Consider the following 24,373-nt stretch of genomic DNA (forward strand, 5'->3'; position numbering starts at 1 on the left):
AGCAGGAGCCTGCGGACAGGGGAGGCCCGAGCCCCGGGCCTGCGGAGAATGGAGGCCGGGCGGCCAGGATGTGGGCCGGAGGTCTGCGGAGCCGAGGCCTGCGGAGAGCAGCCTGGGAGCACTGCGCCTGCGACTGGGGAAGACGATCTGAGCGTAGCCAATGAAGCGGAACCTCCTGTCAGGTGTGGCCCCGGCCTCGGGCGTGGGGTGGGTGTGACTGTGACTATGTGGAGGAGCGCGGCTGCCTCCCTGCTTGCTTGCTTGTGCCCTTCCGGTGGTGGCTTCAGAGGGCCCAAGCTCCGCAGGAAGGAGGTCAAGTCTGGCCGGCGCCATCTTGGTCACACACGTTGAATGGTAGGGTCTGGCATCTTGTCTTCATGGTGGAGGGAGGGAATTCAGACCCCCAGGTGATGGTTGTGCCTGTGTTCCTGGAGACAGGTGTGAGCACTTCCCTTATAGGTGACTGAACCTGTCAGTCCAGGGCTTAGGAATAGCAGCTTCCTATTACCCTGCCACATGACTTTATTTAGGAAGGTAGAGTTGCAGGGCTTATTTGGGTATCACAGTAGGAGAGGGGATTGGCAAAGTGGAGGAGGTCAAGAAGCTAGGCTTATGGGGCATCCCAGCATGAGAGAGGCAGGGAAAGAGCCAGGAAGGTAGAGGTGCTTGTGGGGCATCACAGCACAAAAGGGGAGGGTCAAGGAGGAGGAAGTTACAAGTCAAGGGGTGTGTCCTGAGCACTGAACTGGTTTAGGTCACCTCTGGGGGGAACTAACAGGCCTGCCAGAAGCTCCTTTCTCTGGGAGTCCCGTCGTTGGCTTTGGGTGTACAAAGCTGGTCAGGCTTACTGTGGTCAGTGGTTGGGCTGGGCTTCCGTACACCCATCCCATTTGGCACCAGCAGCTTTTCTGTGTGGGGAAGCCTGGAGGAATGCTGACCGTGTGTAGATGCTGCTTGTGTGTGGAGAAGGCCAGAACCTGGTGCACTGGGCTGATCATGAGGCAACTCTGGAAGACAAGCAGAGCTAGCCAAGCTTCCTGCCAGGTGGGGCCCTGGGCATGGTGCTGGAGTGGCTGTGAAAGTGTGTGGAGAAGTGTGGCCTGTTTCCTGTTTGCTTGTTTGTGCCCTTCCTGAAGTGGCTCTGGTGAGGCTAATCCTCAAACTAGGCCTCTAGATCCCGCTTCCAGTTAGTGCCGAGCCTTTAGCTGGGGCTTTCAGCCTTGGCATCCCCAGGCAATGGTTGTGGTTGGCTGTGAATGTGTGTGGAGGAGTGGGGCCTGAGGTGCAGGGGGGGGACTTGTGGGGCATCACAGCAGGAGAGGGGAGGGGTAAGGGTGTGTAAGTGTGAGGTGCTGGGGCAGAAGGAGCATCTAGGGGGCGGGGAGGTGGAGCAAGAACCTGGAAGCTTGAGGTGCATGGGCGGTGCTTCTGGGGCGTCACAACGTGAGAGGGGAGGGCCAAGGGCAAGGAAGTGAGAGGTGAAGGGACAGTGCTTATGGTGTGACACAGAACAAGAGGGGATGGGAAGTCAGAGGTCAAGGGGCATAGCTTGGGCGCTGGACTGGTTTAGGTTGCTCTGCCTTGAACCAGCAGACCTGCCAGGTGGCTAAGGAAGAGCTCCTTTCTCTGAGGGTCCTCTAGTTGTGTTCGGGCCTACAAAGCTGGTCAGGCTCACTGTGGTTTGGTGGTGGGTCTGGGCTTCCATACACCCGTCCCACCAGGCAGCAGCCACTTTTCCATGTTGGGAAGCCTGGAGGACCGTGCGCAGATGCAGCTTGTTTGTGGAGAAGGCTGGACCCAGGTGCACCAAGCTGACCTTGAGGCAACTCCGGAAGACAAGCAGAGCTAAGCCGAGCTTCCTGCTGTGTGGGGACCAGGGAATGAGTGTGGGGTGTTTGTGAAAGTGTGTGGAGAAGTGCAGCCTGCCTCCCCTGTTTGCTCTTTTTGGCCCTTCCTGATGTGGCTTTGGTGAGGCTAGGCCTCAAACCAGGCTTCTGGAGCTGGGTTCGTCAATGCCGATCCTTTTAGCTATGGCTTTGTCTTTGCAGGCCCATGCCACGGTTGTAGGGTGGCTGTGGAAGTGTGTGGAGGAGTGGGGCTGGAGATGCAGGGGTGGGGCTTTTGTGGCATCACAGCACAGAGGGGCGGGGCAAGAGCCTGGAAGCTAGAGCTAAAGGGGCCTGGTTTATGGGGTATCACAGCATGAGAGGGGAGGGGCACGGGGGTGGAAGTGAGAGCTGCAGGGGTGGGGCTTATGCAGCATCAGCTTGAAAGAGGTGGAGCATGAGACAGGAAGTGAGGTGAAGGGGCAGGGCTTATAGGACATCACAGATCAAGAGGGGAGGGGCAAAGAGGAAGTGCGAGGTCAAGGTGCACTGGACTGGTTTAGGTCAGTTCTGCCTGGAACAAGCAGACTTGCCACTGAGGCTAGGAAGCAGCTCCTTTCTCTGAGGGCCCTCTAGTTGTGTTCGGGCCTACAAAGCTAGTCAGGCTCACTGTGGCTCGGTGGTGGGCCTGGTCTTCTGTACACCCATTCCACCAGGCAGCAGCCGCTTGTCTGTGTGGGGAAGCCTGGAGGAATGCTGACCATGCGCAGGTGCAGCCTGTTTGTGGAGAACGCCTAACCCAGGTGCACCGAGCTGACCTTGAGGCAACTCCAGAAGACAGAGCTAAGCTGAGCCTCCAGGCAGGTGTGGCCCAGGGCATGGGTGTGGGGTGCTTGTGAATGTGTGTGGAGAAGCATGGCCTGCCTCTCCTGTTTGCTCTATTGGGCCCTTCCTGAAGTGGCTTTTGTGAGGCTAACAACTCAAAACAGGCCTCCAGAGCTGGCTTCCCCAGTCAGTGCTGAGCATTTAGCGGGCTTTCAGTTTTGGCAGGCGCAGGCCATGGTTGTGGGGTGTTTGTGAAAGTGTGGAGGAGTGTGGCTTCAGTGAGGCTAGGCCTCAAACCACGCCTCCAGAGCTGGCTCCCAGTCAACTGCAGAGCCAGTGCTTTCAGTTTGGAAGGCCCATGGCATGGGTGTTGGTTTGTATTACCTGCCTTCCTGCCTCTCTCTGTTGGTTTGTGTCCTTCCTGAAGTGGCTTTGGTCAGGCCAGTCCCCAAACCAGGCTTCTAGAGCTGGCTTTTAGTTGGCACTTTCAGTGTATGCAGGCCCAGGGCATGGATACAGGTGAGGGACAGTGTGGAGAAATACCATCTGCTTCTCCTAAAGTGGCTTGGGCGAGGCCAGTCCCCAAACCAGGCGTCCATAGCCGGCTTCAGTCATTGTCAAACTTTTAGCTGGCACTTTCAGGCCCAGAACATGGGTGTGCGGTGTTTGTGATTGTGTGTGCAGAAGTGCGGCCTTCCTCTCTTGTTTGTTCGTTTGTGGCCTTCCTGTAGTGGCTTCAGGGTGGCTAAGCCCTGAAGTAAGGAGGTCAGGTCTCTCCGGTGCCATCTTGGCCACATGTTGAATTGTAGGGTCTGGCATCTCTTCTTCATGGTGGAGGGAGGGAATTCTGACCCCGAGGTGATGGTTGTGCCTGAATTCCTGGAGACAGGTGTGAGTACTTCCCTTGTAGGTTACTGAACCTGTCAGTCCAGTGCTTGTGAATAGCAGCTTCCTATTACCCTGTCCCCTGACTTTACCATATTTAGGCCCAGACAACCACTGGTGCCATTATACCATGCCATACATCTCCTTGTTTGCATCCTGTGTCCTGTGTCCTGTCTCATCTCTGGTCAACATGGTGTCCCAAATCAGCTCTTGGAGCTGAATTGGTTTGTTAGTATAGTTTTTGTTCTTTCTTTCCTCTCTGGCCTGTTTCCTAACAGTGATAAATATATTTGGGGGCAGCAGGCCATTGTAACAATTGCCTGCCTATAGACTACTAGCATTCTAATAATGACTCCAAGATTGGATCCTTCAAAATGTGGTTTCTCTGATAATTTACATTACAACAGTCCCAAACCAGGCTTCTGGATCCAGGCTTCCAGTCACTGCAGAGACTTTAGATGGTGATTCCAGTCTAGGCAGGCTCAGGGCATGGGTGTTGGGGTATTTGTGAAAGTGTGTGGTGAAGTTCAGCCTTCCTCTCTTGTTTATTGCACATTTTACTTGGCATACCAAGGTATTTTGTCTAGTTTTTGGAGCATTCCATGCCTGGCAGGCAAGCACCTTTATGCTGAGTCTTGTCCCATGGTGGTCTCAGTGGGCCATCACTGCCCCCAGGCCTGGCATGAGATCTGTCTCATTAGGAGCTGGATGGAGGTAGCAGAAGGCAGGAGCAGAAAATGTGGCCTAAATGGCCTTTTCCTGTTTTTCCTTCCATCATCCATGGCTTTGATCCCACTCAACAGAGGAGAGGCCTAAGTGTTGAGCGTTGGAATGGTAGGTGTTGGATCCAGGTGTCCAGTCCAATGTAGGATGGGCTCAGTGGACCCCAAGAAATCTTGGTTTGGAGAACATAGACCCAATCTAGGTCTTGCATAGGGCACAGAGTTTAGGGTGGAGGGGATGTGTTTTTTCCAGATGCCTGTAATCCTATCTACTCAGGAGACCAAAATCTGTTGATTGCAGTTTGAATCCAGCCCTGGTAGGAAAGTCCATGAGGCTCTTTATCATCAATCAACAACAACAAAAAAACCTCTAGTAGAAGCAGAGCTGTGACTCAAGTGGTGGAGTGCTCTTGCCTGAGTTCAAGCCCCAGGACCAGCACAAAAAGAATTTTTGGGGTGGAAATGTGGGTTAGGGTTAAGGTGCTCCCCTAGCATTCATGAAACCCTGTGTTTGATTCCTCAGCACCACATACACAGAAAAAGCAGGAAGTGGCGCTGTGGCTCAAGTGGTAGAATACTACCCTTGAGCAAAAGAAGCTCAGGGACAGTGCCTAGACCCTGACTTCAAGCTCCAGGATTGGCAAGAAAAAGATTTTCATTTTTATCATATAGGTCTTACACACATGTATTTTTAAACTTTTATTTATTTAAAATTTTTTTTCTTTGCCGAATGTGGGGCGTGAACTCTGTGCCTGGGTTCTGTCCTCAAGGTCTTCAGCTGAAGACTAGTCTGAGCCACAGCACCACTTCTGTTTTCTAGTGGGTCATTGGAGATAACAGTCTTATTAACTTTCCTGCCTGAGCCGGCTTTGAACCTGGATCCTCTTGTCTCAGCCTCCTGAGTAGCTAGGATGACAGGAGTGAGCCACATTTTATTAGGTATACAAAAGTATTTCACTTTCTTTTTTGTGAGTTCCAGTGGTATTGTGTTTAAGGGCCCTCCACAAGCTAGGCAAGTACCTCAGCTCTTAGCCCTGGTTGTTTTTATGCTGCCTTTGGTTTCCATGATTTCCAGCCTTTGTAGGCATTTTGAAGAGAAAATGCACAGAGTGCACAGAGTGTCAGAATAAAATGTGTAGAGCCTGGAAGCTTGGAATCCTGAATAGAGGTTCTGGCTCTATAGCTCAAGGTAGGACATAGTGGATGGCTCCCATTAGAACCTGCTCTGGTGAACTCATGTCTTGCCCAGGCCCCTGGCCTCTGTCCAAGTCTGTCAAGTTTTCATTTATACTTTCATGTCCATCCTGGGGCCTGGGTCTTGGGTCGGATTTGGTGGCAGGGAGGGTGGTGGGGTTGTGTTAGGGGTCAGGGCACTGCTGGCATGTTGCTGATGCACATGCCTCCTCCCCGCACGTGCCACCCATGACGTCACCAGCCCCTTCCTTCACACAGGCGCGGGAACACTGAACTCGCGCTGGTGGCAGCGAGTACTGGCTCGGGATGGAGCGCGGCCTCGTATGCACGAGCTCCGGGTCCCGTCCTTACCTTCCTGTGCATGCAAGAGCACTGTAGGCCTGAGAAGAGCTGCGGCTCAGCAGCGGGGCGGGGGCAGCGAAGGCCTGATTTGAGCACCGGGTCCGAGCATGCGGCCCTGAGGGCAATGGCGATGGTGACGGCGTGGACAAGTACATTTGCACTGGTCAAGGGTCCAAAGTCCTAACCCCAAATGGAGATCTCTGCACTGACTGTCTCAGCCTTGCCCCACAGGGCCGCACAGCCCCGCCCCACTGGTCTTCCCGGCCCCGCCCCTGGTGGCATCAAGGCCCCTCCCCATGCCATCGCCACGGCCCCGCCCCTCATGGCGTCACAGCCCCGCCCTACTCCGTCGCGGGGTGGGGGGTGGGGAGGCCCTGCCTCAAGTGGAGGGGACCAGAACCTCCGCCTCCACCCTGGGAGGGTGGGACTTCCGTGGAAAGGGAGCAGAGGCGCGGGAAAGCCACAGCCAGGAGAGCCTCGTGCAGCTGAGCTGCCACCAGAGCGACCTGCAGGCCCGCGGGCGGTAGGAGAGCGAGTCCCCAGGCCTGAGGACAGAGGACAGGAGGTGAGCCGGGGCCTGCGGACAGAGGAGGCCCCTGTCCCGGGCCTGTGGAGAATGGAGGCCGGGCCGCCGAGCCACATGTGGGCGGGAGAAGAGCCGAGGTCTGCGGAGCCGAGGCCCGCGGAAAGCAGCCTCGGAGCACTGTGCCTGCCGACCTTGAGGCGACTCCAGGAGATGATCTGAGTGCAGCCAAGGAAGCGGAACCTCCTGTCAGGTGTGCGGGTGTGGGGTAAGTGTGACAGTGTGTGGGGGAGCGCGGCCCGCCTCCCTGCTTGCTCGCTTGTGCCCTTCCTGTGGTGTCTTTAGGGTGCCCAAGCCCCGCAGGAAGGAGGTCAGGTCTGGCCGGCGCCATCTTGGTCACAGACATGTTTAATTTTAGGGTCTGGCATCTCATCTTCATGGTGGAGGGAAGGAAGTCTGACCCCCAGGTGATGGTTGTGCCTGAGTTCCTGGAGGCAGGTGTGAGCACTTTCCTTATAGGTGACTGAACCTGTCAGTCCAGGGCTTGGGAATAGCAGCTTCCTATTACCCTGCCCCCTGACTTTACCTTATTTAGGAAGGTAGAGTTGCAGGGCTTATTTGGGCATCACAGTACGAGAGGGGAGGGGTAAATGGAGGAGGTCAAGGAGCTAGGTTTATGGGGCATCCGAGCATGAGAGAGGCAGGGAAAGAGCCAGGAAGGTAGAGGTGCTTATGGGGCATCACAGCAAAAAAGGGTAGGGGCAAGGAGGAGGAAGTTAGAAGTCAAGGGGTGTGGCCTGAGCACTGAACTGGTGTAGGTCACTTCTGGGGGGAACAAACAGGCCTGCCAGAAGCTCCTTTCACTGGGAGTTAGCATCATTGGCTTTGGGTGTACAAAGCTGGTCAGGCTTACTGTGGTCGGTGGTTGTGCTGGGCTTCTGTACACCCATCCCATTTGGCACCAGCAGCTTTTCTGTGTGGGGAAGCCTGGAGGAATGCTGACCGTGTAGATGCTGCTTGTGTGTGGAGAAGGCCAGACCCAGGTGCACTGGGCTGATCTTGAGGCGACTCTGGAAGACAAGCAGAGCTAGCTAAGCTTCCTGCCAGGTGTGGCCCTGGGCATGATGGTGGGGTGTTTGTGAAAGTGTGTGGAGAAGCGTGGCCTGTCTCTCCTGTTTGCTTGTTTGTGGCTCTGGTGAGGCTAATCCTCCAACTAGGGCTCTGGATCCAGCTTCCAGTTAGTGCCCAGCCTTTAGCTTGGTCTTTCAGTCTTGGCAGGCCCAGGCCACGGTTGTTGGGTGTCTGTGACAGTGTGTGGGGAAGCGTGGCCTGCCTCTCGTGTTTGCTCATTTGGGCCCTTCCTGAAGTGGCCTCGGTGAGCCTAAGGCCTCAAACCAGGCCTCCAGAGCCGGCTTCCAGTCAGTGCTGAGCATTTAGCTGGCTTTCAGTCTTGGCAGGCCCAGACATGGTTGTGGGGTGTGTGAAGGAGCGCGGCCTGCCTCGCTGTTGGCTTCAGTGAGTCTAGGCCTCAAACCAGTCTTCTGGAGCTGGCTCCCAGTCAGTGCAGAGCTTTTAACCAGTGCTATCAGTCTTGGCAGTCCCATGGCATGGGTGTTGGTTTTTATTGCATGCCTGACCCTCTGTGTTTTTTTGTGTCCTTCCTGAAGTGGCTTTGGTGAGGCCAGTCCCCAAACCAGGCTTCTGTAGGTGGCTTTTAGCTGGCAATTTCAGTCTATGCAGGCCCAGGGCATGGATACAGGTGAGGGACAGTGTGGAGAAATACGGTCTGCTTCTCCTGAAGTGGCTTGGGTGAGGCCAGTCCCCAAACCAGGCCTATGGAGCCGGCTCCCAGCCATTGTCAAGCTTTTAGCTGGCACTTTCTGTCTATGCAGGCCCAGAACGTGTGTGGGGTGTTCGTGGTTGTGTATGGAGAAGTGCGGCCTTCCGCTCTTGTTTGTTCATTTGTGCCCTTCCTGTAGTGGCTTCAGGGTGCCTAAGCCCTGAAGTAAGGAGGTCAGGTCTCTCCGGTGCCATCTTGGCCACACACATGTTGAATTGTAGGGTCTGGCATCTCTTCTTCATGGTGGAGGGAGGGAATTCTGACCCCCTGTTGATGGTTGTGTTTGAATTCCTGGAGACAGGGGTGAGCACTTCCCTTATAGGTGACTGAACCTGTCAGTCCAGGGCTTGGGAATAGGACCTTCCTATTACCCTGTCCCCTGACTTTACCTTATTTAGGCCCAGACAAGCACTGGTGCCATTACACCATGCCACACATCTCCATGTTTGCATCCTGTGTTCTGTCTCTTTGCTTATCTCTGGTCAACATGGTGTCCCAAATCAGCTCTTGGAGCTGAATTAGTTTGTTAGTATAGTTTTTGTTTTTTCTTTCCTCTGGCCTGTTTCCTAACAGTGATAAGTATATTTGGGGGCAGCTGCTCTTGTACCCATTGGCTGCCTATAGACTGCTAGCATTCTAATAAAGACTCCAAGATTGGTCCTTCAAAATGTGGTTTTTCTGATAATTTACATTATAACAGGCCCAAACCAGGTTTCTGGATCCAGCTCCCATTCACTGCAGAGACTTTAGATGGTGATTCCAGTCTAGGCAGGCTCAGGGCATGGGTGTTGGGGTATTTGTGAAAGTGTGTGGTGAAGTTCAGCCTTCCTCTCTTGTTTATTGCACATTTTACTTGGCATACCAAGGTATTTTGTCTAGTTTTTGGTGCATGCTTTGCCAGCCAGGCAAGCACCTTTATGCTGAGTCTTGTCCCGTGGTGGTCTCAGTGGGCCATCACTGCCCCCCAGGCCTGGCATGAGATCTGTCTCATTAGGAGCTGGATGGAGGTAGCAGAAGGCAGGAGCAGAAAGTGTGGTCTAAACGGCTTTTTCTTGTTTTTCCTTCTATCAGCCATGGCTCTGATCTCACTCAACAGAGGAGAGGCCTAAGTGCTGAGGATTGGAATGGTAGGTGTTGGATCTAGGTGTCCAGTCCAATGAAGAATGGGCTCAGTGGACCCCAAGAAATCTTGGTTTGAGAACATAGACCACAACCCAGGTCTTGCATACGGCACGGAGTTTAGGGTGGAGGGAATGTGTGGAAAATGTTTTTTCCAGATGCCTGTAATCCTATCTACTCAGGAGGCCAAAATCTGTTGATTGCAGTTTGAATCCAGCCTGGTAGGAATGTTCATGAGGCTCTTTTTCACCAATCAGCAACAACAACATACCTCTAGTAGAAGCAGAGCTGTGGCTCAAGTGGTAGAGTGCCCATACAAGCCCCAGGACCAGCCCCAAAAGATTTCATGGGGCTGGGAATGTGGCTTAGTGGTAGGGTGTTCCCCTAGCAGTCATGAAACCCTGTGTGTTTTATTCTTCAGTACCACATACACAGAAAAAGTAGGAAGTAGGGCTGTGGCTCTAGTGGTAAGAGTATTAGCCTTCAGCAAAAGAAGCTCAGGAACAGTGCCCAGACCCTGAGTTCAAGCTCCATGACTGGCAAAAACAGCTACAACAACAACAACAAAAAGATTTTCATTTTATCATCATATTTATAGTTCTTACACACATTTATTTTTTGTTTATTTAAAATATTTTTTTTTTTGCTGGCTGTGGGGCTTGAACTCTGGGCCTGGTGCTGTCCTTGAGCTCCTCAGCAGAATGCTAGTGCTCTACCAATTGAGCCACAGCGCCACTTCTGGTTTTCTAGTGGGTCATTGGAGATAAGTGTTATGAACTTTCTTGCCTGAGCTGGCTTTGAACCTGGATCCTCTTGTCTCAGCCTCCTGAGTAGCTAGGATGACAGGAGTGAGCCACATTTTATTAGGTATACAAAAGTATTTAACTTTTTTAGTGATTTCCAGTGGTATTGTGTTCCAGGGCCTTCCACAAGCTAGGCAAGTACCTCATCTCTTAGCCGTGGTTGTTTTTATGCCACCTTTGGTTTTCATGATTTCCAGCCTTTTTAGGCATTTTGAAGAGAAAATGCACAGAGTGTCAGAATAAAATGTGTAGAGCCTGGAAGCTTGGAATCCTGAATAGAGGTTCTGGCTCTGTAGCCCAAGGTAGAACAGTGTGGATGGCCCTGATTATAACCTGCTCTGGAGAACTCATGCCTTGCTCAGGCTCCTGGCCTCTGTTCCTTTCATGTCCATCCTGGGGCCTGGGTTAGGGGTCTGGGTTGGATTGGGTCATGGCGGTTGGATTGGGTCGGGGTGAGGTTTGCGGGGTTGGGGTCAGGGATCAGGGCGCTGCTGATGCACACGCCTCCCTGCAGGTGCCACCCATGATGTCACCAGCCCGTGCTCATACCTGAGTTCAAGCCCCTGACCAGCACAGAAAGATTTTTTGGGGTGGGAATGTGGGTTAATGGTAGGATGTCCCCCTAGCATTCATGAAACCCTGTGTTTGATTTCTCAGTACCATATACACAGAAAAAGCAGGAAGTGGTGCTGTGGCTCAAGTGGTAGAGTACTACCCTTGAGCAAATGAAGCTCAGGGACAGTGCCTAGACCCTGACTTCAAGCTCCAAGATTGGCAAAAAAAATTTTCATTTTTTTTATCATATATGTCTTACACACATTTATTTATTTTTTATCTTATATAACTCCATAGTTTATTTTGAAAATAATATTTTCTGAAATATCCTTATAATTTGAGGTGAGCTAATTGATGGTACACCAAAGGTACCTTTTTGCCTGGAAGTTACTAAATGCTGATGAAAGAATAGTTACAAATATATCATTACTGCACACCAACCTAATGGCACTCTGCAATTTTTAAAACTTCATGGCTGGTCAATTTTGATTGGACACTAGAGTTGCATGTGTATGGAAAACATTCTCTCCACTGACTGAAGGTTACTTGCATACAAGTGTACTTCCAATATAGAATTCAATTCTTAAATGCAAAGTGGCTCAAATTGGAACAAATAAGCTGACCCCCTTGAAATTAAATAGAAAGCAACAAGTAGTAAGAATACTAAAGATTTATTCCACCAGTCTTCCTCTTATTTTGTGTTTTTTTTTTTTTTTTTGTAATTTGAGGCATGTTGTAGCCCAGGCTGGCCTTGAACTTATGATCCTCCTGCCTCATCGTCCCTAGTGCTGGATTTACAGTCACCACCATTCCTTGCTTCTATCTTAAACATACAAATGTGCTCTACGAGTAAACTGAGTTAAAACATTTCTGAGAGCAGAGGAGGTGCTATCAGTAGAGCTATTGTGACTATAAGAGCCCAGGTCAGCAAGGTACAAGGTATGCAGGTGTACTGGGCAGTGCTAGGCATGCAACATGCCAAGTAGACCACACTGTCCAGGTCTTCTTGAGCTCAGGTCATTATTACTTCACAGGGTTGTATTTTGTTCTTCCCTGTTTCCTTGTTCCACTGTTTTATAATCAGGAGAAAATGAGAAGTCATTTAACTTCTTGGTTAAATAAAACTAATTTGTCACCTACAATTATGTTTAAGAGTAAGTCAGCTGAAGAAACAACAGGGGCTGAGGCTAAGGAAAGCTTCTACACTTAAGCACAGGACTAGTGGGTGAGTTGTTGGCTTGGCTGTGGGCAGTGCTAACCTAGTGGGCCTTCTCTAGGAAGGCCTTGCAACACCGGAGGGACTGCTGATAGACCAGCTCGAAGTCGGAGTCGTTTCCATAATAGGGATCTTCAATCATGAGTTGTTTTTGTGGATCATAGCTCCCAAGTAGTTCAATTTTAGCTTGTTTTTAACTTGATTACTTCGTCTTTGGTGACCTGTCTTGCCTTATGGGCTGTGCTAATGTCATGATTTGTTAGGCAGCTCATAGCTCTTGGATCTGGGGCAGGACCCACATTCCAGTCGGAAACAGTACCGCTGTCAATGGCCCAATTATCTGAAACATTTTGGTCTGCTACAAGTTTTCTGCAAACTGTTTCTACAATGGGTGACTGGCAAATGTTACCTAGATCCACGAATATTACGGATTTGGGACTCTGTTCCGCTATCTTCCTGTGTGGTTGCTGGCGCCTACACATTTATTTTTAAACTTTAATTTATTTAAATTTTTTTTCTTTGCCGAATGTGGGGTATGAACTCTGTGCCTGGGTTCTGTCCTTGAGGTCTTCAGTTGAAGTCTAGTGCTCTACCACCTGAGCCACAGCACCACTTCTGGTTTTCTAGTGGGTCGTTGGAGATAACAGTCTTATGAACTTTACTGCCTGAGCTGGCTTTGAACCTGGATCCTCTTGTCTCAGCCTCCTGAGTAGCTAGGATGACAGGAGTGAGCCACATTTTATTAGGCCTACAAAACTATTTCACTTTCTTTTTAGTGATTTCCAGTGGTATTGTGTTCCAGGGCCTTCCACAAGCTAGGCAAGTACCTCATCTCTTAGCCCTGGTTCTTTTTATGCTGGCTTTGTATGCATTTCTGAGAGAAAATGCACATGGTGTCAGAATAAAATGTGTAGAGCCTGGAAGCTTGGAATCATGAATAGAGGTTCTGGCTCTATAGCCCAAGGTAGAACAGTGTGGATGGACCCCATTAGAACCTGCTCTGGAAAAATCATGCCTTGCCCAGGCCCCTGGCCTATGTTCAAGTCTGCATGAAGTTTTCATTTATACTTTAATATCCATCCTGAGGCCTGGGGAAGGAGGTGAAGGCATGTGTGAGGAAGGGCAGCTGATCTTTTACTGCTTCATATGTTGGTGCTGATCAGAACAATTTCAGTGACCCTAGGCCCCTGCCCAAGCCTCTGACTCTTTGCCATGTATTCATTTCTGCTTTTGGTCATGTCCTGCTCTGTGATTGTGAGTTAGGGGCTGAGGGGCTATGTGGAAAAAATTTTATTTTTATTACATAGGTCTTACACACATTTTGTTTAGCATAGCAAAGCATATGTTTCTTTCTTTCTTTTTTTTTTTTTTTTTTGGCCAGTCGTGGGCCTTGGACTCAGGGCCTGAGCACTGTCCCTGGCTTCTTCCCGCTCAAGGCTAGCACTCTGCCACTTGAGCCACAGCGCCACTTCTGGCCGTTTTCTGTATATGTGGTGCTGGGGAATCGAACCTAGGACCTCGTGTATCCGAGGCAGGCACTCTTGCCACTAGGCTATATCCCCAGCCCCCATATGTTTCTTTTTGGTGAATGTAAAATTTATTGTTTCAGGGCCTCCCACAACCTAGGCAAGCAACTCAACACTGAACCTCACCCCTTTAATATAACCCAGTCAGTTCCTTTAGACTGGTTTTATTCAAGTTTTCTAGTAAGGACCTCCTGTGTCACTTTCTGTTTTGTTCTTCCCCTGTCGCCTATATAGGATCCTGCTTCCCTGGGGAGTAGTTCCAGCATGCCCATCCTTTGTTGCCTGTTGACTTCTTCTGCCTGTAAGTACTTTGAGGGCAAAATGTGTCTAGTGGCAGCAGAAAACATGGAGTACATACACTTGGAATTTTGAGTGTAGTATCTGGAAGTATGGCCCAATGTAGAAAAGTGGCTTGAATGACACTCCCTCCCCTGAAGAAGTGACACCCATTCAAAAACATTCTGAAGTTTGCATCACTGTCTGTCAAAGTTCTAAGACCCTCTAATCATTGAATCACAATCATATGAGGAGGCATCAGGGGAGAAGGTGACAAGGATCTGGTATGAAAACATGGTCACTGGGTTTAGTTTAGGAGCTGAGCAACCAGTGTGGCTGGGACTGAAGCAACCAGACCATGGCTGGCCCTGCTCCAAGGTAATACTGGGCGATGGAGGGACTTGAAAGTGCCGTGGTGTCAGCAGGCAAATGGCCTCTCAGACCCTGACAGCTATTCCTTATGCTCATTAGTGCGCAGTTCCAGACAGGGACTCCATCTAAGTAGCCACACCGATACTTGGGGCCTCAATTGCTGCTATGAGGCAGGATGCAGAATGAGACTTGGCAAAACACACTTTTAGCCATAAAGCATGCCATGAGCACTGGCTGTTTACTCCTGGTACTTGAACTCTGGGCCTGGGAGCTGTCCCTGAGCTTCTTTTTGCTTAATGCTAGCACTCTACCACTTTAACGACAGCACCATTTCCGGGCTTTGCTGTTTATATGGTACTGAGGAGTCGAACTCAAAGCTTTATGCATGCTAGGCAAGCACTCTACCACTAAGCCACATTCTCAGCCCCAGTCTTGGGTTTTGAGATGACACTTTAGGCACATCTGAGGATCAGACATTGTCACCGTTGAAGCAACAGAAGCATGGGCCTCACTTGATCAACACTAGGGTTGTCTGATGGTAGAGAGTGGGGTGTCCCAGGCATGCACTGAGCATTGTAGACTCAGGCTGGAAAGGCCACCATGATGCTTGGGCTGGATAAAGCTGAAGCCCGGAGATTAGTAGGTGCTATCATGGGAGCCATAAAATCTACAAGCCATTAAAAGAGAAGTTCGATAAATTGAAATCCTTTAAAGGAAATCAGTACAAACCTCCTAAGATTCCAAACGTAAGTTGCAAAACTCGTCAGGCAAAGCACCCATTAATTCCTAAGTACAGAGTGTCAATAAATCAAGAAGAGAGCCAGGCACCAGTGGCTCACACCAATGATCCTCGCTACTCAGGAGGCTGAGATCTGAGGATCATGGCTCAAAGGCAGCCCAGGCAGGAACGTGCTTGAGACCCTTATCTCCAATTAAAGCCAGAAAACCAGAAGTGGCACTGGCTCAAGTACACCCCACGACGGACAACAGCAAAAGAACAGACCACTGAATAACCTGAGAGACACATGGTCCAAACATGTGAACATGGAAGGAGATGCAACTAGCTGTTGAATCTCCATAAATTGTATGTCATTGATTGTTCAACAGTGGCACAAATGACTGTTAATTCTTTTTCAGATTCATTTGTGCAAATCCCCTGTATTGATGGTGATTCTTAGGGACATTTTTGGTGTTTCATTATTTCAAGGATTGGCTTTATTTGACTAAGTGTTGGATTGTTAACATGCAAAATACACTTGATGTTGTATTCTTCTAGACCAGCAGCTTTTACGAATTAGTACACTGAAGAAAACTGCACTTGTGCCACCTAGTGTCTCATTTAAGTGCCTCTCTCCTCTCCTATTTCCCTCTCTTCTCTCCTCCCCTCCCCTCCTCTTTTTTCTTTCTCCAGACATTGTATTGCTGCATTAGACCGGTGGGGGGTGTGTGTCTCAAATTTGTCTTCTTGCCTCAGCCTCCCAACTGTTGTGGTTACCTGCATTTACCACCCTACTAGTCTCAATATTATCCTTGCCCCCCTCCTCCCTTCTTCCTCCCCCTCCATCCTCTCTCCTCTTCCCCTCCTCTTTTCTGTCTTTTCTCTGTCCCCTAGATATTGTATTTTTACAGTAGACCAAGCTTATTTTGAACTCAATCTTCCTTCCTCATCCTACCAACTGTGGGGCTTACCTGAATTTGCTACCCTACCTGGCTCAATTTTATGATCTAAAATTTCCTGAAAAAGGACTCTTCTAGGGGCAGGGAATATAGCCTAGTGGCAAGAGTGATTGCCTCTTATACATGAAGCCCTGGGTTCGATTCCTCAGCACGAAATATATAGAAAGGGTCAGAGGTGGTGCTGTGGCTCCAGTGGCAGAGGGTTAGCCTCGAGCAAAAAGAACCCAGAGACAGTGCTCTGGCCCTGAGTCCAAGCCCCAAGACTGCCCCCCCCCCCCAAGGAACTCCTTTATTTCTGTTTTAATAACAGACTTCCCTGTAGAATAAAATAGAATGGGTTTTCGTTCCCCTTTTCATTTGAAAACATTATTCTCCCTCTTCTCCTTATCTCTCCTCTGTGTCCCTGCCTCCTTTTCCTCCTCCGCCTTCTCCTCTCCTCCTCTCCATTGATAACATGAGAACATACCTTTATTTTTCTTCACTTAATGCCAATCATTCTTCTTACAATTCCACCATGCTCTATTCTTGGCCCTACAATTATAGTTTAAACTCTAGTTTACATTATAGTTTAAACAAAACAATTGACTGTGAATCTAGAAACAAAGAATTATAGTTCTTTTAATTACCCGAGAAGGTAAAGAGGAGCTCCTAACTCCTCCACCCATACATAAAAGTATGGCTTTTTAATTAACTTTTTAAGGATAATGGTAATCCAGTGGCCTTAGGAGCCAAAAATTTGGTGCAAATCTAAGATAAAGTAACCTATAATGCTTATCCTATCTTTTATATTCATATTAGCTATTCTTCTAAAACCCCTAACAAAAGTTTTAATGGGTCAACCAACAGTAACGTATCCTGATCAAATGACTAAATCTATAAAATGAGCCTTCATTATTAGTCTGATTCCACTATTCCTATTCATCAGTATAAAAAAAGAGACAGTCATCTCTAATTATCACTGAATAACTACTCACTCCACAGAATTATACATAAGCTTTAAGTTAGATCTTTATGCTGTTATTTTTTTTTTTTTATCTATAGCCCTATTCCTCACTTGGTCCATCATAGAATTTTCTACATGATATATACATTCAGATCCAAACCTAAACCAATTTATGACCTACCTCCTTATATTTTTCATCACTATGATCATCCTAGTCACAGCTAATAATATGTTCCAATTCTTTATTGATGGGTGTAGGAATTATATCCTTTCTATTAACCGGATGATGGTATTGTTGAGCAGATGCTAACACTGCAGCTTTACAAGCTATTATCTATAACTACATTTGACACATTGGCTTTATTTTATCTATAGCATGATTCTATAATACCTGTAATTCATGAGAACTTCAACAAAAATTTTAAGTAATGAAACTGCCTTACCCTTACTGGGTTTAATTCTAGCAGCTACTGGTATATCCGCTCAATTCGGCTTACACCCATGGCTTCCATCTGCCATAGAAGGTCCTACACCTGTATCTGGTCTACTATACTCTAGTACTATAGTTGTAACAGGAATCTTTCAGCTAATTCATTTTTATCCCTTTATAGCTAATCTCCCAAATATTATATCACTAATTCTATGTATTGGGGCCATTACAACCTTATTCACAGCAATCCGTGCCCTGACCCAAAACGATATTAGAAAAATTATTGCATTCTCTACCTTAAGCCAACTAGGTTTGATAATAGTAACTCTAGGCATTAATCAGCCTTATTTATCATTTCTTCACATCTGTACACATGCATACTTCAAAGCTATGTTACTTATATGTTCTGGCTCAATTATCCACAACTTAAATGATGAACATGACATTCGAAAAATAGGAGGAATCGCCCCATGTCTACCATTTACAACATCTGCTCTAATTGTAGGTAGCCTAGCTTTAACTGGCACACCCTTCCTTACAGGATTTTACTCAAAAGGTCTAATCAATGAAGCAATAAATCTGTCATATACTAATTCTTGGTCCCTAATCATTACCCTAATTGCAACATCTTTTACAGCTATCTACAGCTCACAAATTATTTTCTTCGTTTTAAAAGGACATCCACAATTTTTTTACCAATTAATTCCATCAATTAAAATAATCAAAGCCTAATCTGCTCAAACGCCTTCTAATAGGAAGCATCTTCGCTGGTTACCTATTTTCCAACCTTATTAATCCTACCAACACCCAAACTATAACTATGCCTAGTATAATCAAATTATCAGCTCTAGCAGTAACTATCATAGGGTTTATTACTGCAATAGAACTCTGCCGAGCCAGCCGGCAGTGAATGGGAATCGTGACTGAGGGCGGCGAGGATTAAGGAAAAGGAAAAATACAAGACAAGAGAAAAAAGACAAGAGGCAAAGATGGGGTACGGGAGGTCTGCATCTCGAGATTGAAACTCAAGACTGCAGCCATGTTTATTCTTAACTTCCAGCTTATATGCAGTTTGAAAACCAGGAAACAGCATAGGCTTAAAATTCCAGAACACAAAAAGGCTTGGAGTTAGCAATACCCCATGATAGCTAAGACAGGATGAGGTTGGTTAACATAAGAATGGACTCCAGAGCAATATCTGATGGTAGCAAAGACAGGATGAGGTTGGTTAACATAAGAATGGACTCATGGAAGACACAGTAAAGCATTTCCGATTTTCCATTAAGCCATGTCCTTGCATGTCCTTGAAAACACAGCGAGAGGTCAGGAAGAATTTAGCTGCTAGCTCAGCTCCCAACATAGAACTAAACATTATATCATCTTATTTACAATTAAATCCAAAATCATATTCATTCAACTTCTCTAACCAGCTAGGAATTTTTCCAACCATCACACATAGACTCCTTCCTAATATAGGTCTCACACTTAGTCAAAAATTAGCAACATCAACTATAGACTATACATGAAATGAAAAAATTTTACCTAAAACCCTAGCTACCATTAATACATCTGCTTCTAGCTCCGTGTCATATCATAAAGGCCTATTAAAAATGTATTCACCATTCATCTTATCCACCCTACTTCTACTAGTTATTAGCTAAATGCCATGATTAATTTCAATAATAAGATAAACAGCTGTAGAGTTCAACCACCAACTACTGTAATTCAACTCCCATAACTGTACTTAGCCGCCACCCCAAGTGAATCTTCCCGAACTAGTAATACATTGTCTTCACCAAATGCTAAAATATTATCTCAATTATATAATCCTCCCACACCTAACCGCTCAAAATGCAGAACAGTAATTACTAAAATGACTTCTAGTAAGATTCCTAATAATAGTAAAAATCAGAGTCATAAATTTGAGCCTCAAGTTTCAGGATATTCATCAGTTGATTTAGCACTTGTATAACCAAATACTACTAACATCCCTCGTAAATAAATAAAAAATACAATCATACCAATATAAGAGCTATCATTTGGAATTATTAAGACCACACCCAATAGCCCCACTAACAATTGCACACCCGCGAAAATAGGTGAAGCTTTAATAGCTGCCCCAACAAAACCTAAAACTATTAAGATTAAAGTAAAAGTAAATTTGTCATGATTTTCACATGTACTTAAACCATGACCAATGACATGAAAAATCGTTAATTGAACTACAAAAACACTTTATAATGACAATCATATCAAAGTCTCATCCTCTCATAAAAATAGTAAACCATGCTTTCATTGACCTTCCAACTCCCTCTAACATCTCAGGATGATGAAACTTTGGATCCCTTTTTGGAGTATGCTTAATTATCCAAATTTCTACTGGCCTATTCTTACCTATGCACTACACATTTGATACACTCACAGCATTTTCTTCAGTCGCGCATATTTGCCGAGATGTTAACTATATTTGATTATTCCGATGTATACACTCTAATGGAGCATCATTATTCTTCATTTGTCTTTATCTGCACATTGGACGAGGTATTTATTACGGCTCATACCTCTATAAAGAAACCTGACATTGGAATTATTCTTCTATTTCTAGTAATAGCTACAGCCTTTATAGGATATGTACTTCCATGAGTACAGATGTCATTTTGAGGAGCCACTGTAATTACCAATGTATTATCTGCAATCCCTTATATTGGCTCAGATGTAGTAAGAGTGAATTTGAGGGGGGTTTTCAGTTGATAAAGCTACTTTAACTCGTTTCTTCGCATTCCATTTCATTCTACCATTTATTATTGCAGCAATGTCCATAGTTCATTTTTTATTTCTTCATGAAACAGGATCTAATAATCCACTAGGCATCCTGTCTGATTTAGATAAAATTCCATTCCATCCTTACTACTCGTTCAAAGATCTATTAGGAGGTGTAGCATTGCTAGCCTTCTTCTTTATGATCATTTTATTCTTCACAGATGCATTAGGAGACCCAGATAATTATATACCAGCTAACCCACTCAATACAACAGCTCATATTAAATCAGAATGATATTTACTATTCGCCTATGCTATTCTACGCTCCATTCCAAATTAGGAGTAATTGCCCTGATCCTATCAATCCTAGTCCTTGCCCTATTCCCACTCCTCCATACATCTAACCGACGTGGATTAATATTCCTACCTATTAGCCAAATCCTATTTTTAATTTTAGTCTCAGATTTATTTATTCTAACCTGAATTGGAGGATAACCAATAGAACCACCCTTTATCATTATTGGACAAATCACATCTATTGTCTATTTTTCTATTATCCTTCTCTTTCTCTCAATTGTCGGATTAATTGATAATAAAATACTTAAATGAAGACTACTTTAATAGTATAAGGATTATATAGGTCTTGTAAACCTAAGACGAAGATTTTATCTAATTAAAGCATTCAGGGAAAGAATACAATCCTACTTCCAACCCCCAAAGCTGGAATTCTTAAAGTATTCCCTGTACTTGGGAGACTTAATAAATTTAAACTCTTTCATCAGGCTTAATCTTAAACTCTCCCCCCACCCAAAAAAAATTACCGTGCATATTATGATTAATCGTTCATAAACTGTAAAATGCTTATGCCACATTAAATTAATACATACATGCTTATAAGCAAGTAATAACCCCCATAAAGTACGTTTTACATCCTGTTATATCCACATTAAATGCTCCACAATATGAATATTGTACAGTATAATCAGTTAATGCTTGTAAACAATAATAGCATACCCACAGTCCACTAAATTTTGTTAGTCCTTGAACACGTGGATATCCCCTACTACTTGTTGTCTCTTAATCTACCATCCTCCGTGAAACCATCAACCCGCCTACTCGGCCTACCCTTCTTGCTCCGGTCCCATAAAACTTGGGGGGTAGCTATTGTGAAACTATACCCGACATGTGGTTTGTACCTCAGGGCCATAAAATTAAGATCACCCACACGTTCCCTTAAGACATCTTGATGGATTAGTGACTAATCAGCCCATGACCAACATAACTGTCATACCCCTGGTATTTTTTTATTTTCTGCATGCTGTCACTCAGCTAAGCCGTTAAGGCATGGACGCAGTCAATTGATCTGTAGCTGGATTTATTAACTAACATTCTCCAACCCCATAATTATCAAGCCATTGACATATTAATTAATGCTCAAGGACATGAAAAAATTTTATACTAAAATAGTACTCTAATGCATACACAGAAATAATATTTATTCTTCCCCCCTTAGGAGATTAGCACTTTGTTAACACCCATTTCCCTAAACATTAATAGATGCAAATACCAACATAGTCCTAATGTGAACTTACTAAAAACGTAGTGGACACTCAGAACTCCTAAGGCCACCGGGTTAATGTAATTGTTTAATTCAATAAACACAAAGGATTGGTCCTTGCCTTTTTATTTCCTGTCAGTAAAATTATACATGCAAATATCCGTACGCTGGTGAGTTTTACCCTAAAATTCAGTTGGAATAAAAGGAGTAGGTTTTAAACTCTCAATATAACAATTGAAGCTCAATGCCATGTTTAACCACATCCCCATGGGCTACAGCAGGGATAAAAATTAAGCTATGAACGAAAGTTCGACTTGTTATATTGACATAGGGTTGGTAAACATCGTGCCAGCCACTGTGGTCATACGAATGACCCAAATAAAGTTCAGCGTGACGAGTGTTGAATTAAATATCCATTAAAATTAAAGTACAGCTAAGCTGTAAGAAGTCCTAGCATTTATGAAAAACAATGTGGAAAGAAATCTTATGTCATTAAAACACTAAAACTATAACACAAACTGGGATTATATACCCCACTATGTATAGTTGTAAACATAAATAGGTTTAAAACAAGCATATTCACCAGAGAACTAGCCAGTTTAAAACTCAAAGGACTTGGTAGTGCTTTATATCCATGTAGAGGAGCCTGTTCTGTAATCAATAAACTCCAATAAACCTCACTATTTCTTGCTAATTCAGTCTATATACCAACATCTTCAGAAAACCCTAAAAAGGCCCTCAAGTAAGCCCAATTATATTATATAAAAAAGATAGGTCGAGGTGTAACTCGGGATGAAATGGTCTGCATTTTCTGGTCCAGAACATAGGAAACCTTGTCTGGAATAGACAACATAAAGGATGATTTAGCAGTAAACTAAAAATAGAGTGTTTACTTGAATAGAGAAATGAAGCACACAGGCACACCGCCCCTCACCCTCCTCAATATTCGATGCAGATAAGTACGTAACTTTTAACTACAAGAATTAAGAGGAGGTAAGTCTTAACAAGCTAAGCGTACTGGAAAGTGCACCTGGATTAATCAAAGTGTAGCTTAAATAAAGCATGTGACTTACGGTCAGAATACTTCAAAATACTTGAATGCTTTGAACTATTGGTAGCCTAGCCTTCCATAAACTAAATTATTCTTAATGTATAAATTAAATCATTCACCCCTAAACTAGTATAGGAGGTAGAAATTTTATTACCAGAGCTATAGAGACATTACCACAAAGGAAAGATGAAAGATATAATTAAAGTATAACAAAGCAAAGATAAAACCTTCTACCTTTTGCATAATGGACTAACTAGAATAAATTTCACAAAAAGTGTTTTCGCCAAACACCCCAAAATCAAACGCGCTACTTTTAAATAGCTAACCAGAGCCAACTCGTCTATGTCGCAAAATAGTGAGATAATTTAAAGGTAGAGGTGAAAAGCCTACTGAGCCTGATGATAGCTGGTTGCCCAGCCAAAGAATTTTAGTTCAACCTAAAATTTACCTAAAATATTAATGAATTAAATGTAAATTTTAATGTTAATCTAAAGAGTTACAGCTCTTCGGAATTAGGATTCAACCTTTCCTAGTGAATAAATAATCATAATTGGCCTAAAAGCAGCCACCAATTAAGAAAGCATTCAAGCTCAACACGAGCTAAATATAAATATTACTAAAACCTATAACAATTCCTACAAATACAGTGGGCCAATTATATTAGATGCACCAATGTTAGTATAAGTAATAAGAATAATTTCTCCTGACATAAGTGTATATCCGCCCGAATAAGTCACTGATAATTAAAATTAACATTTTAAAAACCCCATATTAATCTTAAACCCATACAAACCAATGTTAATCCAACACAGGTATGTCAACAAAGATTTGAAAATATAAAAGGAACACACCTGTGTACCGAAAACATCACCTATAGCATCACAAGTATTGGAGGCACCGCCTGCCCAGTGACTAACGTTAAATGGCCGTGGTATCCTAACTGTGCAAAGGTAGCATAATCACTTGTTTCTTAATTAGGGACTAGTATGAACGGCATAATGAGGGCTTAACTGTCTCTTAGATTTAGCCCATGAAATTGACCTTTCCGTTAAGAGGCGGAAATTAAATAATAAGACAAAAAGACCCTATGGACTTTAAATTAACTTTCTATTAAAAACTTAAACTCACTCTAGCAAAGGTAAACAAACAGTAAGAAGCTAGAAAGAAAATTTTGGTTGGGGTGACCTCGGAGAAAAAATAATCCTCTGAAAGACCTAGACCTGGACTTACAAATCAAAGTTAAGCTACGTCACCTTTGATCCAGAATTTCTGATCAATGGACCAAGTTACCCTAGGGATAACAGCGCAATCTCATGAAATAGTCCATATTGATAATGAGGTTTACGCCCTCGATGTTGGATCAGGACATTCAAATGGCGCAGCAGCTATTAGAGGTTCGTTTGTTCAACGATTAAAGTCCTACGTGATCTGAGTTCAGACCGGAGAAATCCATGTAGGTTTCTACCTATTTACTATTTTTCATAGTACGAAAGGACTAGAGAAATAAGGCCAACTTTTCCCAAAGCGCCTTTATGTTTAATTAATGATTTATTTCTTCATTAAATTAGCATGCCCAAAATAAGTTCCAAGATAAGGAACTGTTAGGATGGCAGAGCTCGGCAATTGCGTAAGATTTAAAACTGTATTACCAGAGTGTTCAACTCCTCTTCCTAACAGCTTGTGTATTTTACATTTACTTGTATTTATTATTCCAATTTTATTAGCAATAGCCTTCTTAACCGTACTGGAACGCAAGATCCTAGGCTATATACAATTATGAAAAGGTCTTAACATTGTATGTTCATACAGTGTTTTTCAACCATTCTCGGATGCTATAAAACTGTTCATTAAAGAGCCTATTCATCTTAGCAGCATCAAGCATATCAGTATATTCAATTTTATGATCATGCTGAGCATCCAATTCAAAATA

At 45.1% G+C, this 24,373-nt stretch overlaps 1 long non-coding RNA gene across 1 annotated transcript; it reads left to right on the top strand.

Moving 5' to 3' along the window:
* Window positions 1–262: 262 nt before the first annotated feature.
* LOC125365791 lies at window positions 263–23,744 on the top strand. The gene is made up of 3 exons (XR_007213742.1): window positions 263–274; window positions 4,224–4,227; window positions 23,609–23,744. It is a non-coding gene; the product is annotated as an uncharacterized LOC125365791 (long non-coding RNA).
* The last annotated feature ends 629 nt before the right edge of the window (window positions 23,745–24,373 follow it).

Source organism: Perognathus longimembris, chromosome 17 (genome assembly GCF_023159225.1).
Source record: "Perognathus longimembris pacificus isolate PPM17 chromosome 17, ASM2315922v1, whole genome shotgun sequence".
Lineage (NCBI taxonomy): Eukaryota > Metazoa > Chordata > Mammalia > Rodentia > Heteromyidae > Perognathus > Perognathus longimembris.